This window comes from Kogia breviceps, chromosome 15 (genome assembly GCF_026419965.1).
Source record: "Kogia breviceps isolate mKogBre1 chromosome 15, mKogBre1 haplotype 1, whole genome shotgun sequence".
In the NCBI taxonomy this organism is placed as follows: Eukaryota; Metazoa; Chordata; class Mammalia; order Artiodactyla; family Physeteridae; genus Kogia; species Kogia breviceps.
The window spans coordinates 51,695,529-51,711,302 of NC_081324.1; the positions used below are offsets into that span (position 1 = coordinate 51,695,529).

General features: G+C 41.9%; 1 long non-coding RNA gene across 1 annotated transcript in view; it reads left to right on the plus strand.

The window, feature by feature from the left end:
* LOC131742711 (uncharacterized) overlaps positions 1-12,572 on the plus strand; it is a 587,718-nt gene extending 575,146 nt beyond the window's left edge. The window contains exon 8 of the long non-coding RNA XR_010836914.1: positions 12,491-12,572. This is a non-coding gene — a long non-coding RNA (uncharacterized lncRNA). The remainder of the gene's footprint in view (positions 1-12,490) is intronic.
* The last annotated feature ends 3,202 nt before the right edge of the window (positions 12,573-15,774 follow it).

Here is a 15,774-nt window from a genome sequence, read left to right on the forward strand (position 1 = left end):
CCCCAAATCTTCTTTGCCATGTTCTTTAGAGGCTCAGGCAAGAGCTGGTGCTTCTAAGGAGAGGAGAATGGGCGGAACCTAAGATCCTGCAGGGAGGCAGGCCTGATCCTGAGAAGGGGCCCAGGTCTCAGGGGGAGACTTGCCCAGGCAACTCACAATGCTGTGAGCTCCATACCTCCCTCCTCCAGCCAGCAATTTCCATCACCACCAGACAGCTGTTTGAAATACTACAGCTCCAATCCCCATGACCCTCTTGGAATTCTTCCACCATCCCCACAGCCTCAAAGTCCCAGTATGGGAAATTGTGTTTTAGAGGGATGTTATGAATATTAAGGAACAAGTGATTATAAATCTTTTGGCAAACAGACAGGCCTATAGAAATGTTAAATAACCGTATGTTCCCATTTAACTTCATTTATAGTGTTTGGTTGAAACTAAGACATTCTGCCTCTTGTTTAGGACTTACACTCTTCAGTATTTGTAAAAAAGTCATTAGCCACTTCTTACGTAAGGCTTAGGGAAGTTCTCTTCATCTTCGTGCCATCTGCACCAGAGGACTTTCTTTTAGGGGGTGGGGGGTGGGAGGGGGGGTGAAGGGTTGGTCTGCTCTGAATGCCTTGTAGTTGGCTGGGTCTGTTACAAATAATCTCTTAATTATGTGACTTTACTCGGGTCAAAAGGCTTCATCAACTCACTGACTCTCCAAGGGCATTTCCAGGTCATTAAAAAATCTAAGTTCTGTACAGTCGGCCTTCATCTTGGACAACAGATAAGACTCCACATGATTCCTTTCCATGTGTTTCCATTTGTTGTGTGACAACATCCTCCTCCCACCCCCAAATTAGTGTACACGTCTCCAAAATCCAATTATCCATAAAAACGTGGGACCTGTATCTGGATAAATGATATCCATAAGTGTTCCAAGAAACTTTAACCTTAACTACTTCATAATAATTAATAGTTCTAAATTAATCTAGAGAGCCTTTCACTAGAGTTGCCAAAAAGGAACTTAACTACTTTGAGAGCCTTTACTCTGCTCTCATCCCACGCTTCCATGGAAGTTCCAAATAGATGTAGCAGAAAGGTGACGGCCATAGGAGAACGAGATGAAATGAGTCTCTGGTTCTCTACAGGCTGGACAGTCCACCTTCCACTTCCCTGAGCTGGAGTCTAGAATCCCTCTAGATTCTTCCTACTGCTGGGGGTACCTCTGTTTTTCCTCTCTCCTCGGCGGAGTTAATCAGTACTTTCCACTGCTCTAGAATCGCCCCCCAACATCGACTCTTCCACTATTCGCAGAGGCCATCAGATGGACCACGGTCTTCTGTGGCTTCATTTCCTCCTCACTTTGACACAATCTTCAAAGTCTGTCTGCACTCAGTGCTCAAGTCCCTCTCTCTGGCCTGATTATAGCCCCCAGTCCCCAAATACAAAGTTTCTGGGGATCTGGGGTTCAGAAATGCCTCACCAGACTCTTCTTCTACATCTTTAGTAAACTGAGTGCTAAGACATTTTAAAGCACTGAGGTCTTCATTTACACCCTTTAAATATCTTTAGACAGTTATCATGGCCCTCAGTCAAGCATCACACTTACCCAGCTCTGCCCTCTCTCAGAAAATGTATGGGAACATCATTTGTGCTGTTTCAGAAGATCTTTGATGGCACCAAACAGACTCTGACTCCCTCGTTATCAGAGACAGAGGTGAACTGTCTCTACCTCGCACACAGGGAAGCTTCTCCTCCTCTTTGTAGGAACTTCCTGCGCAGCCTACAAACACTGGGGATGTGGTCAAATGGCTATCAGTAAATAACATTTTATTGAGCAGAGTTTCATAGTGGTAAGAGTCTTCTCTTCCCTTTTTCTTTCAACTGCTTTTCCTCCTCTATTTCTGTTTGCTCTTATCTTCTAGTAAAATGTGTGGATCTGTACTTTGTAGCCAACTTGGAACAGATTTCACTATGCATTCTTGAAGGACAGCAATTATAATAGTACTCGCTGGTGTGTGTGTGGGGCACGGATGCCAAATAAGTGAGTGAGTGAATGAGTGGATAAATAAATACCTGAACAAATGAATACAATTGCAGAAAGGAATCATCAGGAAATAGGAGATAACATAAAAAGAAGGAAGAAAATCTGTTTACATTTCTACATTCACTACTGATGTTGTACTGTGACTGAAATAGTAAGTCCTAAGAAAACTGTGATGACTGAGAAAGGCACATAGCAATTTGCTGGCTTTGGCGACAGACAGCCTTAAACTTGAATCCCGGCCCCACCACTTATGAGCCTCCTAAACCTCTCCAGGCCTCAGTTTTCTCTTCTTTCTGAGGCAGGTCGAAACAGCCATCATACCCATGTCACTGAATTCACAGTAGAAGTATGTCGTAAAGTGCTTGCCACTGTATCTTGCACAGGGAGTGCTTAACAAATGTTGTAATCACCTCTGGATGACTTTCTAGCAAGTGTTAAAGACATTTCTTCTTTTTGCTAAACATACGATATTCGTTCCATGGATGTATTCTCTCATATCTTCTAATTCTCGTCTCCTGTTTTTAAATCCTTCATGTTTATTTTACTGAAGTAATTCCCATACTCTTTTTAGATTAGGATTTAGTAAGTAATGCCTTTGCTGTGTCTTGACCAGCTTTTGGAGGACAAGGTCAAAGACCAAGGTGGTGTTGGCTTCAGTTGGTCCCCAGCTGTATGCTGAGTCCTCTAGTAGTCCCACCCTTCCCATTTTTGATGATGCAACTGCACCAGAGCATAAAATAAAGGAGAGTGCTCCGGCAAGCAGAGAAATATCTCTCAACATAAATCAGAAGGAGGAGAAAGGCAAATGAGCATTTTTCAAATTCTAAAGGTATCGTTTGAATGGTCTCTCTTCCAGAATTTCTTATCTGAAGTTGGAAAATAGATTCTTGGAATCCTGTCCGCCATTAAAACTTGGAAGTTTTGCAAGCACCACAACAGGTCAGGCATCTTAGATGTGGTGCCGCCATGTTGCCTGTAAACTCAATCCGGATCCCATTCTGTTAGTCCCCTCAAAGCAAAACTGCACAACTGGGATTATCCTGGACACTATCACAACTGACAAGTGAGTCAAGAAGAGAAAAAGGAGCCAGAAGTGAGTTTGCTGTGAGTGGGAAAGGAGGGAGCATCAAGGCAATTTAGCTGAGAGACTTGGGGACTGAGGGCTTCATATGATTAAGAAAATAATGAATCCCCAAATTAACAGCTGTTGGCCAGGGGGACCTCAAAATGCCATTTTTATTTAGGGTTCAATTGTCTTTGCAGATGGGGATATTCGTGCAAGATGGGCTGCTTGGTGTGACTGAAGCAGAGGACACTGAGTCCATGGATGGAAAAATTATGTGCCAGCCCCCATGGGCAGCTTTTGCAGGAATTGTCTCCTTTGTTAATCCTTACAAACCATCCATGAGTAAGGTGTTATGGCTATTTCCCATCTTACAGAAGGGGAAACTGAATGGAGAGACATGAAGTAACTTGACCAAGCTCATACAGGGTTGGGATTCCCACTCTGGCACAGGGACTCCTGGGCCATGCTCCTAACCACTGTGCCATCTGGCCTCTTTAGCAACCTGGAAAGAAGGCACAGTGATGTGTTAGAGGTATTTACCTAAGCCCTGTCCTAGGGCCGAGATACATCATGGTTGCTGAAAGTGCATTTCCTACTTTAGCATGGTGGGTAGAAATGTGAGTATTCCAGTAAGTTCATGGGGAAGAGGAGAGAGACTTGGTGGAGGATAGAATGTGGAGTGGTAAAGTGTGTATGTAGCACACAAGACACGTGTCCATGGGTTCAATCCCTGGTCCGGGAAGATCCCACATACCGCAGAGCACCAAAGCCTGTGTGCCACAACTACGGAGCCTACGCTCTGGAGCCTGTGAGCCACAGCTACTGAGCCCACATGCCACAACTACTGAAGGCTGGGTGCCTAGAGCCCATGCTCTGCAACAAGAGTAGCCACTGCAATGAGAAGCCCGCACACCGTAGCAAAGAGTAGCCCCCGCTCACCACAACTAGAGAAGCCTGCGCACAGCAACAAAGACCCAATGCAGCCAAAAATTTTTTTTAAAAAAATAAATAAATATAAGGACTTAAAACACACACACACACACACACACACACACACACACACACACACACACGCACGTGTCCACACACACTCACTCAGTGTCCACAAGAAGCCCCAGGCAAGATGGTGCTCAGTCCTTTTTACCAGTTTCCTCCTGCCCAATGCCATGGGTAGCACACTCTTACCTTTCCCTTACCATCCTCACAGGTCTTACCCCCCAAATCCCGACCACCCAGCTAGCATATTCCTTCCTATCATCTGGATATCCAGATTTCCAGTTGTAACTTGGATCTTCATTTCTCTTTGTTCTTTGAAAGCTGCAGACACAGAGACTTGTTGCTTACTTATTATATCCTTATGCTCAAAATCCTGGCTGAAATTGATAGCACTGAAATTAAACCACAGTAGAAAAAGAACTTAACGTAAAATAAAAGTAGCACTTCTTTTAAAAAAATTTTTCATGAGCTTTCTTGTCATTCTGACTACTGGAAATGTCTTCCTGTGAAACTCATATATTTTCTGAGCTTAACACTTCAGTCATTATGATCACTTTACATTTTTACCTCTTCTAACTGGGTTTTTGCAACTCAGAGATCAAGTTGGTTGCATAACATTAACAGCTAATAAATTAGCCTCCCCTTTGCCATTTTCCTGCGCAGGCCTGATGGAGCCAAGACCTCATGGAATTTGGCGGGAACCTATTCCCGGGCTGATCCTTTCCTTGGCCTCTAAGGTCAGGAGAGCTCTGCTGCTGCTAATGAGAGCGTGGATGTGAGAGTCGCCATGATATGGCTCTATAAGCTCATCTCGGAAGCCCTCTGAACCAACGTGATTCAGAATTTTTTAGATTTCAGAGAAGAAATGTGCATATGCTGTGTATTATATAACATCTCCCACTGGGGTCTAGGACGGCACCCCCAATCAAACATGTTAATATTTCTGTAGGTAAATATATGAATATTCCCACTAAATAGAGTAAATGTGAAACATAAACAGTCTAGCATCAGGTCAGGTTAGCTTTGACTGTCATGACTTTCACGGTTGCCAGATGAGTTACCAAAGCCCTTTTGGTTTTCAGTTGTTTGGGATTGGGGATTTTATGGGGAAGAGATTGTGGACCTGCAAATGCAAGTCACTTCCTTTTATCGAGAGTTTGTTTGTAGGCTCTCTGTAATCCCAACAGGAGCCTGCACAGGAAGGTACTGTTGTTCTAAGCTTCCTGTCGTAGATGAGGAAACTTCCAAGTGAAGAGTCTAGGAAAACGGCCTGAGGTCTCAGAGCTAGAACGGGGGGGTTCAAAGCTGGCGTTATCTAAATCAATGAGAGGCTGCCGCGAAGTTCTCCCCCTGAGAAAATAACCAGCTTGGAGGATTTTTCCTAAGTGACAGCTTTCTGCATCTTACCTCTCTGGCAAGCAGGCCCCTGGCTCCTTGGTGAGAGCTCTGCTGTCCTCACAAAGCCTTAGCTCTTTGGGCTGTCGAGTTGACTCTGATCCCCTGCTCTTCAGGCAGGGCCTGTCCGTTCTCTTGCTCAAGATATTTTAAAAAGAGTTGAGTGGCCTAGACATGCTTGAAGCAGTCATTTCCTTCCCTTCTCCTTTATTAATGGCTTTATTTCTTTGACTCCACGGTGCTGCCCTGAGGCACCGTGGAAGGCCTGTTTATTGCCTTTGGCTGACATCAGCTTTCTCCTCCTCCACCCACAACCTTATCTTCTCCCTGCCAGCAGGACTAACCTTTGTGCCTTTCCTCCTCTGGGCTTCCCTCTCCTGCTCTGCGCGTTTCTGGGCCGAGAGGGTTTCTGAGGGGGGTGGTCCCCAGCCTGTGGAATTGTGCCTGCTCCTGGCCCCCTCCTTCTGCAAAGGGCCTGGCTGTGGGAGAGTCACAATCTGGATTGAAAATGTTCAAGCTCTGTGTGAAAAAGCTGATCGTCTTCAATGTGCTTCTGCGTTTCATCTTTTTCCAGGGCGCACGCTGGCACGCACACTCTCAGCAGGCAGGGCCTGGGGCTGGGGCTCTTCTTATTGGAAAACCAGTGCAGGATCACGTGCCCTTGGGCAGCTCTTGGCTGTTTTGTGAGGACGGTGCTTGTGAGTTGACACCAGGGGAACATGCAGCAGATCAAGCTTCTGTTCTCCCAGCCCTTCCTGAAGGAGCCCCTGGGTTTTTAGGCAAGATTGGCCAAGGCTGGGGCTGATACGGTCTGCAGTTCACTGCTCGCCTGTTGGGTGACCACCCCAAGCAAGCTCTTGCTTAACCTCTTTTTCTTTCACATCCTCACCTATAAAACAGGACTCACGAGAATACCACTCCACTCAGACACCAGTTCCAACGTGTGCTTTTTTCACACCACCAAGCAATTCTCTCACCCCAGTTGAGTGTCCTACAATCCAACTCAGTTCTCACCCTGTCCACCGGAGACAGCATCAGATCCCACAGGTTAAGGGTTCAGTTCTAACAAGACTCCTATTCAGATGCCAATGCAAGTCCTGGTTGTCACCTGTGCTTCTGACCTGTCGAAGCTGTCAATCAGAGGCTCCCAAGACCCCCATCCTTGGGTTCGATTAATTTGCTAGAGGAACTCACCCAACTCAGAGAAACATTTACTTACATTTACCGGTTTATTATAAAAGGATATAACTCAGGGCAAGGTATATGGGAAGGGGCACAGAGCTTCTACCATCTCTGAGCTTGCTCCTCTACCCAAATCTCTGTGTGGTCACCAATCCAGAAACTCTCTGAGCCCCATCCTTTCAGGTTTTTATGAAGGCATGATCGGTGAAATCATTGACCACTGGTGATTGATTCAACCTCTAGCCTGTCTCTGTTCTATGGAGGCCTGGGGTGGTACTGAAAGTTCCAATCCTCTAAGCCTGTGGTTGGTTCCCCAGGCAACCAGCCCCCCAACCCCACGACCAGATTACTGAGAGACTTTCAAAAAGTCACTTTATGAACACAACAAAAGAGTTTTCCCACTCTCATCACTTAGGAAATCCTAAATGTTTTAGGACCTCTGTGCCTGGAACATGGACTGAAACCAAATATATATTTATTATATATCACAACATCACAGTCACCAAGCCCATTGACTTGTTATGAGGAGTAAGTAATTAAATGAGCAAATGTGTGTAGAGCCTTCCACATGCTGTCAGCTCACTGGACAGAGTCCCTCACCACGCCCAACCCCAACAGGAAGTCCTACGGCCACCAAGGCTTACAAGTGCTAATGTTAAGATTGTTATCTCCCACTAGTTTCTGCACCTTCACTATTGCTACGCTATTGTCTTCCGTATTTCCTAGAATCTTGAACACCATTCATTTCAGAGCTGACAGGAGCGTCAGTCATTCTTTTATTGCTTCATTTCACAGATTAGGAAAGACAATTCCATGAACTTGCCCAGGGTGGGACACCCCCCCCCGCCCCGCGCGCGCGCGCACACACACACACACAGATAGGGCTGAAACTAAAACCCAACGATGGGGATTCCTAGTTGGTGCTCTGTACTAGGGTGACCAATCATCCTGACTGGCTAGGGACTCTTCCAGTTTTAGCACCAAAAGTTCCTCTTCCTAGAAAACGCTCAGTCCAGGTGGTCCCCCTAACCCTGTGGTATTCATGAGCCTTGTTGCTTTATTCATCAAAACAGTAAGTTTGTTGTCTGCACAACTATTTACGGGGGGGGGGGGGACCTTCAAATGCCAGTTCTCCATATAGGCAATATAAGCCACTGAATCCTAATGTTTTATAAAATAAGCATTTTCAGTTAGCCATGCTGTTTATTTTTACTTACCTTCTGTGTCATAGCTCATTAGTTTACTTCAAACCAAATGAGCAATCGAATGCACTTTCAAATTGACTAAGGATGAGCTCAATGCTGTTAATAATTTAAAAAAAGTTCATCAAGTTCTAACTTTTGAGAGTAACTTACAATCCATCAGACTTAATCCCCAAGTTTGAAAAATTTTGGCCTTCTGGAAACCATTATAAGGAGGTTTTGTTGCAAACACACCAATGGAGTAGAAATGCTATGCAAACTAAAACTTTAAATGATGTTATTAATCCAAATATGTTACCACAGTGGCTGTTTCTTTTGAAAGAGAGTGGGTAAATCCAAGACTTCACTTGGCCTGAAATTTACAGGAACTCAAGAAAAGTAATTAGGGCTCCCATCAGTTTAATCTATAGAAAATATTTATTGCATGCTTAATATATGCTTGTCACAGGTGTTGGCTATTGAAGTAAATTATATTAGATAAGACAGAAAATGGCTGCTGTCTTCATGGAGTCTAGTGTAGGGAAAAAGAGAAACTAATGTAATTACACAAATAAGAATGGAATTGTATTTGTGATAAGTGCTATGAAGTAGAGTGCTGGTTGCTCTGGGAACATTACACAGGGCACCAAATCTAAACTAAGGAAGTGACATTTAAGCTGAAATCTGAAGGATAAGTTAGCCAGGCTCCAACTTGGGGAAGTAGCATTTCAGTAGCTGGGGAGACCAGCATGAGCAAAGGCCCTGTGGTGGGAAAAGGGTTTGGCATATACTAAGATACTGAAAGAAAGTCAATGGGCCACTGACTTGATAGGTGCAGGAATATTTCCATTCCTACAATGGATTATAACAATGTTTTTGCAAACTCTGCCAGCAATCGAACCTCTTTAGCAGTTCCACCATGCCACACTTGCACCAAGAACTTCTAGTCAGCTGTAGTGACATCATAGCATCACCATTCTTGAAAGAAGCCTTGACATCGGTCAACATCAAGCTGTGACAGAGGCCCAAAATGTGGATGAGGTTGGCCAAAATGCACACAGCCAGTTAGAGGCAGATTGGGAATTACAAACAAGATCCTTTGATCCTAAGTTTACAAACAAGATCCTTTGATCCTAAGTCCAAAATCCTTTCCACAGCTTCCTTATTACCCCCATCTTAAGATGAAATTTTTCTTCTTAAGTCCTTCACCCCCAGCGTCCTTTTGAGTTTGCCAACCAAGAGTGGCTTCTTCCCTGTCCCTCAGTACCATCAGAGCCTGCTAGCAGTACTCTGCCTTCACTGCCTGAGATGTTACCCCTCACACTAGTCAGCAGGACCCCAGCACCTACAGGGGAGTTTGTGAGTGTCTCCAATGGGGGTCTCAAAAGAAGGTCTTGCACAGTCACCATCCTCGGTTCTCCTTCCTGTCTAGTATTTGAAGGCCACCATGCCTTTTGTCAACAGTAACCATAATGGGAGTTATCTTAAACCTGTCTGCTTTGAAAATCACTCACTGCCTCACCATCCCCTGTGTCTCTGCTTCTCATTAGATCCTAGAGTCAGCATTCATCCTCACCTTTTGCCGTGAGTCATCCAACCAGAAAGTTATCAAGCACTATGTTAGGGAAGATCCTCGTCATTCACTATTGCAGAATAGATGGCAGGAAAATCCCACAGACACTCAGGCTAGATCACTCAGGAAACTGTGTATCAGATTTTTTTTTTCCAATGAACACAAGGAAAGAATAATCATTTCTTTGATCCTGATGTATCCCTGCAAGGAAACATTGGTACATGTTATCACCTCTGGGAGAGACAGATGGGGGCCACTGCAGTCTCCTGGTTGGAAAGAGCTGCCTGCCAAAGTTTCTTAGGAATATGTGTCACTTTGTGGTATCCCAATTTTCCTCCCCAGTGAAATACTAATTTGGCAGAGTTTGAGGTGAAGAAGGTAAACAATACCAGATTGTAAAACTTACAAAAGTGTTCCACTAGTTCATCAAGCAGTGTTTAAGAGCTTGAGAACTTCCCAGGGAAAGAAGCTCCCCTGTATTGGAGAAGTTATCGATTTGGGAAGTCAACGAGGATCCCGATTTTCTTGTCAAGTAAAGAAAAGCCACAGAGAGCAAGAATGGTTTCTAATCTTCAAGGTGGTTATGTAGATGCTAAGGAAGTAAGAAGAACACTTCTGTAAAATGGTGCTTTTGAAGTTCCTCTTTCAGCAATCATTCAATGTTGAATGATTCCATTGAATGGAGTCTCTAGACTCCAGCCACACTGGGTCTGGAGAGGCAGAGCCTTGGTAGAATTTCATAATAAATCTCTGAGATGGAGGTCAGGGTGAGTAGCTTATTGTCACTAACACATTCTTAATAAACTGTTAGCTAAGAATCATTTCTAAATTTAGGATCAATTTGCCTTAAACTATCAAAATAACAAGTTGGTGCCCATATAACATGGCTTCGTATTGAAAAGAGAGTACACCTTTGCAGGGCTGAATTTAATTTCCAAGATGAGACAGAATTGTGAACATAAACAACTGCTATTAAAAAATGAAGTACATCCTAATTTTGAGGAATTTGGGAATAATCCTTGTGGGAGAGTTGTATGACATTCATCTTGCAGAAACATGAATACCTAGGAAGTTAATTAAGCTAAGTGTTGTAATGCAAGTTGAGGAAAGGCAGCAAAGGTCTACTACTGGAAAGGAAATTGATTGGGCCATATTTACAATTGTAGATTGTCAGTGGCCACACAGAGAAACCTGGCCTGAGAATTGAATGCATCTCAGACTCTGGGACATCTAGCATGAGGGACCGCCACCCAGAAATGTCCAGCAGAGTCCTCTGATGACTGAAAGATTTACCAGGACTGATGTTTCTGCAATTATTCTCATTTATTTTCTTCATTCTCATCATCTCTCTCCTCCCCATACTTGTCACCTTCAGAAAATATTTAGAAGCCGCTGGTTTTCTATAGATGACTGCAAATATAAAGTTGCTTCCCTCCGAAATAATATGTTGAAAAAGAATTTTTAAAAGACTTTAAAAGACATTCATTCTTTCATGAATGACATTTATTCTTTTGAGTGCCGTTATAGCTCCCAAACACTAGCGTAAAAGAAAATGATCCCCTGAATGGTGAAACCTGAAAATTCTCTGCTTCCAGAGAGGAATGATCGAGGATCCTGGCATCAGGTGCTCCAGGGTCAGAACAAACACAATTTGGGGTTTATCTAGTCCAACCACTGCCTTTTGGGGTCAAAATCATTCCTCAAAAACAAAACCTTCTCATAATGGGATTTCCTGAGAAAGGTACATTTTGATTTTTTTTTTTTTTTTTTTTTTTTACTGCTGTGGCTTTTCTCATTGTTTGTTGTATGTTGGTATGTTGGGTTTTGTTTTTTCCTGTCCAAACCCTAAAAACCAATAAGTCATCTCAAGAAAATAATTAAACCCACCATTGACAACATCTTCCATATCTTTCTAGTCTCTTCCACCACCCAAATGCCCAGCTTCACCATACTTCTTTCCATATACTAATTGGGCCTGGCATGATTTACCTTTGCTCTGTAGTTCCATCTGCCTGAAGGCAGTCCCCACCTTTATCTCCAACCTGACTTTTCTGTCCCCCAGGTCCTTGCTGACTTGCCATTTCCTCCATTTCCTCATCCTCACAGTTTCAAAGAATCGATCTTTTGATGTGGCTTTAATTTACATTTTCATAACTACTAGTGGAATAGGATGTTTTCATTGCCACTTTGATCTTTCTTCTGTAGTATATCAAATACTTCTTCATGTCTGTTGCACAATCTACTATTGAAAATTTGTCTACTGTAATACTTTTAAAGTTTCTTTTTCATTGAAGATATTGATCCTTTCCCCACTGTGAAAGTTGCAGTGATCCTTGAGTTTTTTGTTCACCTTTCATTTTTGTTTACAGTGCTTTTGAAGTGCATTTATTTTTGTGTTGTCATTTTTAAACTGTATGCTTCTGCCTTTGATGCCCTTTGCATTCATTTATATTTTCTTCTAGAATTTTTATGGTTCACTTTTTTACATTTAGATGCTAACTCATCTGGAACTTATTTTGGTGTATGGTTTAAGGAAAAGATTAAATCTGTTTCCTGCCAAATGTATAGCCAAATACCCCAATACAATTTATTGAATAAACTATTCTTTCCCCACTGATTTATGATGCCAACTTTATTATATACTAAATATACATGTATGTGTGTATGATTTTTAACTCTACTCTGTACTATTATTTTATTATTTTAGTTTATAATTATTTTTAATGTTTAGTATTATTAGATACTTATTCTTCAAATTGCATCTTATTTTTAAAGATTAACTTTAAAATTATTTTTTCAAGTTCCTCCTGCAATTTCATGAAATTTTAACATAATTTTATTGTATTAAGTTAAATATATGTATAATATACTTATATATGTGTATATGTAAAGACATGTATTTAAGCTTTTTCTTTTTATGAACAATATCTTATTTGTTCTTCAGTCAGCAAGTGACAATTTTTATCATGATTTTTTAGATGAATTAACTGAACCTCAGAAACTAATTTTGTAAAAACTGCCAAACTGTTTTTCAAAGTGACTGTACCATTTTGTATTTCCACCAGCAGTGAATGAGGATTCCTGCTACTTCGTATGGTCACCATCATCTGGTGTCATCCATGTTGTGGATTTGGACCATCCTAATAAGTGAGTAGTGGTATCTCTTTGTTGTTTTATTTATTTGTGTTTCTTGTTTTAATTTGTGATTCTTTAATGACATATGATGCTGAACATCTTTTCATATGCTTATTTGCATCTGCATATCTTCTTTTCTGAGATACCTGTTCAGATCTTTTACCCAGTTTTAAACTGGGCTACATGTTTTCGTATTGTTGAGTTTTACAAGTTCTTTGTATATTTTGGATAATAGTCCTTTATCAAACATGTCTTTGAAAATATTTTCTCCCAGTCTGTGTCTTGGGCTGTCATCTACTCGACAGAACGTTTTTCAAAGAAGACATTTAATTTTAATGAAGTCCAGCTTATCATTTATTTCTTTCATGCATTGTGGCTGTAGTGTTGTATCTGAAAAGTCATCACCAAACCCAAGGTCATCCAGATTTTCTCCTGCATTATCTTCTAGAACTTTTATAGCTTTTAATTTTACATTTAAGCCTGTGATACACTTTGATTAATTTTTTTGAAGGGCATAAAGTCTGTTTCTAGATTCTTTTTTTTTTTTGCATAAGAATGTCCAATTGTTTTAGCATCATTTGTTGAAAAGACTATCTTTGCCCCATTGTATTGCCTTTGCTCCTTTGTCAAAGATCAGTTGACTATATTTGTGTGGGTCAGTTTTTGGGCTCTTTGTTTTTCTGGGCTTTTTTTCAGTTGCTTTATTTGTTTATTCTTTCATCAATACCATATTGTCTTGATTACTGTGGCTTAAATCAAAATGCATTGGCCAGGAGTTCAGGAAGGTACAGAGGCACTGATGGCCCAGGTTGAGGTGGCATTCACACACAGATATGCATGGAGATGGGGCACCAGATCATATTTTGCATAACTCTAATGCAGTATCACAACCAGAATATTGACGTTGATTGGTTCAAGATGGCGGAGTAGAAGGACATGTGCTCACTCCCTCTTGTGAGAGCACCAGAATCACAACTAATGGCTGAACAATCATCGACAGGAAGACACTGGAACTCACCAAAAAAGATACTCCACATTCAAAGACAAAGGAGAAGCCACAATGAGATGGTAGGAAGGACGAAATCACAATAAAATCAAATCCCATAACTGCTGGGTGGGTGACACAAACTGGAGAACACGTATACCACAGAAGTCCACCCACTGGAATGAAGGTTCTGAGCCCCACATCAGGCTTCCCAACCTGGGGGTCTGGCAATGGGAGGAGGAATTCCTAGAGAATTAGACTTTGAAGGCTAGCAGGATTTGATTGCAGGACTTTGACAGGACTGTGGGAAACAGAGACTCCACTCTTGGAGGGCACACACAAAGTAGTGTGTACATTGGGACCCAGGGGAAGGAGAAGTGACCCCATAGGAGATTGAACCAGACCTACCTGTTAGCGTTGGAGGGTCTCCTGCAGAGGCAGGGGGTGGCTATGGCTCACCGTGGGGAAAAGGACACTGGCAGCAGAAGTTTGGGGAAGTACTCCGTGGTGTGAGCCTTCCCTGAGTCCACCATTAGCTGCAACAAAGAACCAGATAGGCTCCAGTGCTGGGTCACCTCAGGCCAAACAACCAACAGGGAGGGAACCCAGCCCTACCAATCAACAGACAAGTGGATTAAAGTTTTACTGAGCTCTGCCCACCAGAGCAACACCCAGCTCTACCCACCACCAGTCCCTCCCATCAGGATGCTTAAGCACAAGCCTCTTAGATAGCCTCATCCACCAGAGGGCGGACAGCAGAAGCAAGAAGAACTACAATACTGCAGCCTGTGGAAGGAAAAACACATTCACAGAAAGATAGACAAAATGAAAATGCAGAGGACTTTGTACCAGATGGAGGAACAAGATAAAACCCCAGAAAAACAATGAAATGAAGTGGAGATAGGCAACCTTCCAGAAAAAGAATTCAGAATAATGAGAGTGAGGATGATCCAGGACCTCAGAAAAAGAATGGAGGCAAAGATCAAGAAGATGCAAAAAATGTTTAACAGACCTAGAAGAATTAAAGAACAAACACCTAGAAGAATTAAAGAAAAAACAAGCAGAGATGAACAATACAATAACTGAAATGAAAAATACACTAGAAGGAATCAATAGCAGAATAACTGAGGTAGAAGAACGGAAAAGTGACCTGGAAGACAGAATGGTAGAATTCACTGCTGCAGAACACAATAAAGAGAAAAGAATGAAAAGAAATGAAGACAGCCTAAGAGATCTTTGGGACAACATTAAATGCAACAACATTCACATTATAAGGGTCCCAGAGGAGCAGAGAGAGAGAAAGGACCGGAGAAAATATTTGAAGAGATTATAGTCAAAAACTTCTCTAACATGGGAAAGGAAATAGCCACCCAAGTCCAGGAAGTGCAGAGAGTCCCAGGCAGGATAAACCCAAGGAGAAACATGCCGAGGCACATAATAATCAAATTGACAAAAATTAAAGACAAAGAAAAATTATTGAAAGCAACAAGGGAAAAATGAAAAATAGCATACAAAGGAACTCCCATAAGGTTAACAGCTGATTTCTCAGCAGAAATTCTACAAGCCAGAAGGGAGTGGCACAATATATTTAAAGTGATGAAAGGGAAGAACCTACAACCAAGATTACTCTACCCAGCAAGGATCTCATTCAGATTCAACAGAGAAATCAAAAGCTTTACAGACAAGCAAAAGCTAAGAGAATTCAGCACCACCAAACCAGCTCTACAACAAATGCTAAAGGAACTTCTCTAAGTGGGAAACACAAGAGAAGAAAAGGACCTACAAAACCAATCCCATAACAATTAAGAAAATGGAAATAGGAACATACATATTGATAACTACCTTAAACATGAATGGATTAAATGCTCCAACCAAAAGGCACAGCCTCGCTGAATGGATACAAAAACAAGACCCATATATATATTGTTTACAAGAGACCCATTTCAGACCTAAGGACACATACAGACTGAAAGTGAGGGGATGGAAAAAGATATTCCATGCAAATGGAATCAAAAGAAAGCTGCAGTAGCAATACTCATATCAGATAAAATAGACTTTAAACTTAAAATGTTACAAGAGACAGGAAGGACCTATATAATGATCAAGGGATCAATCCAAGAAGAAGATATAACAATTATAAATATATATGCACCCAACATAGGAGCACCTCAATACATAAGGCAACTACTATTAGCTATAAAAGAGGAAATCAACAGTAACACAATAATA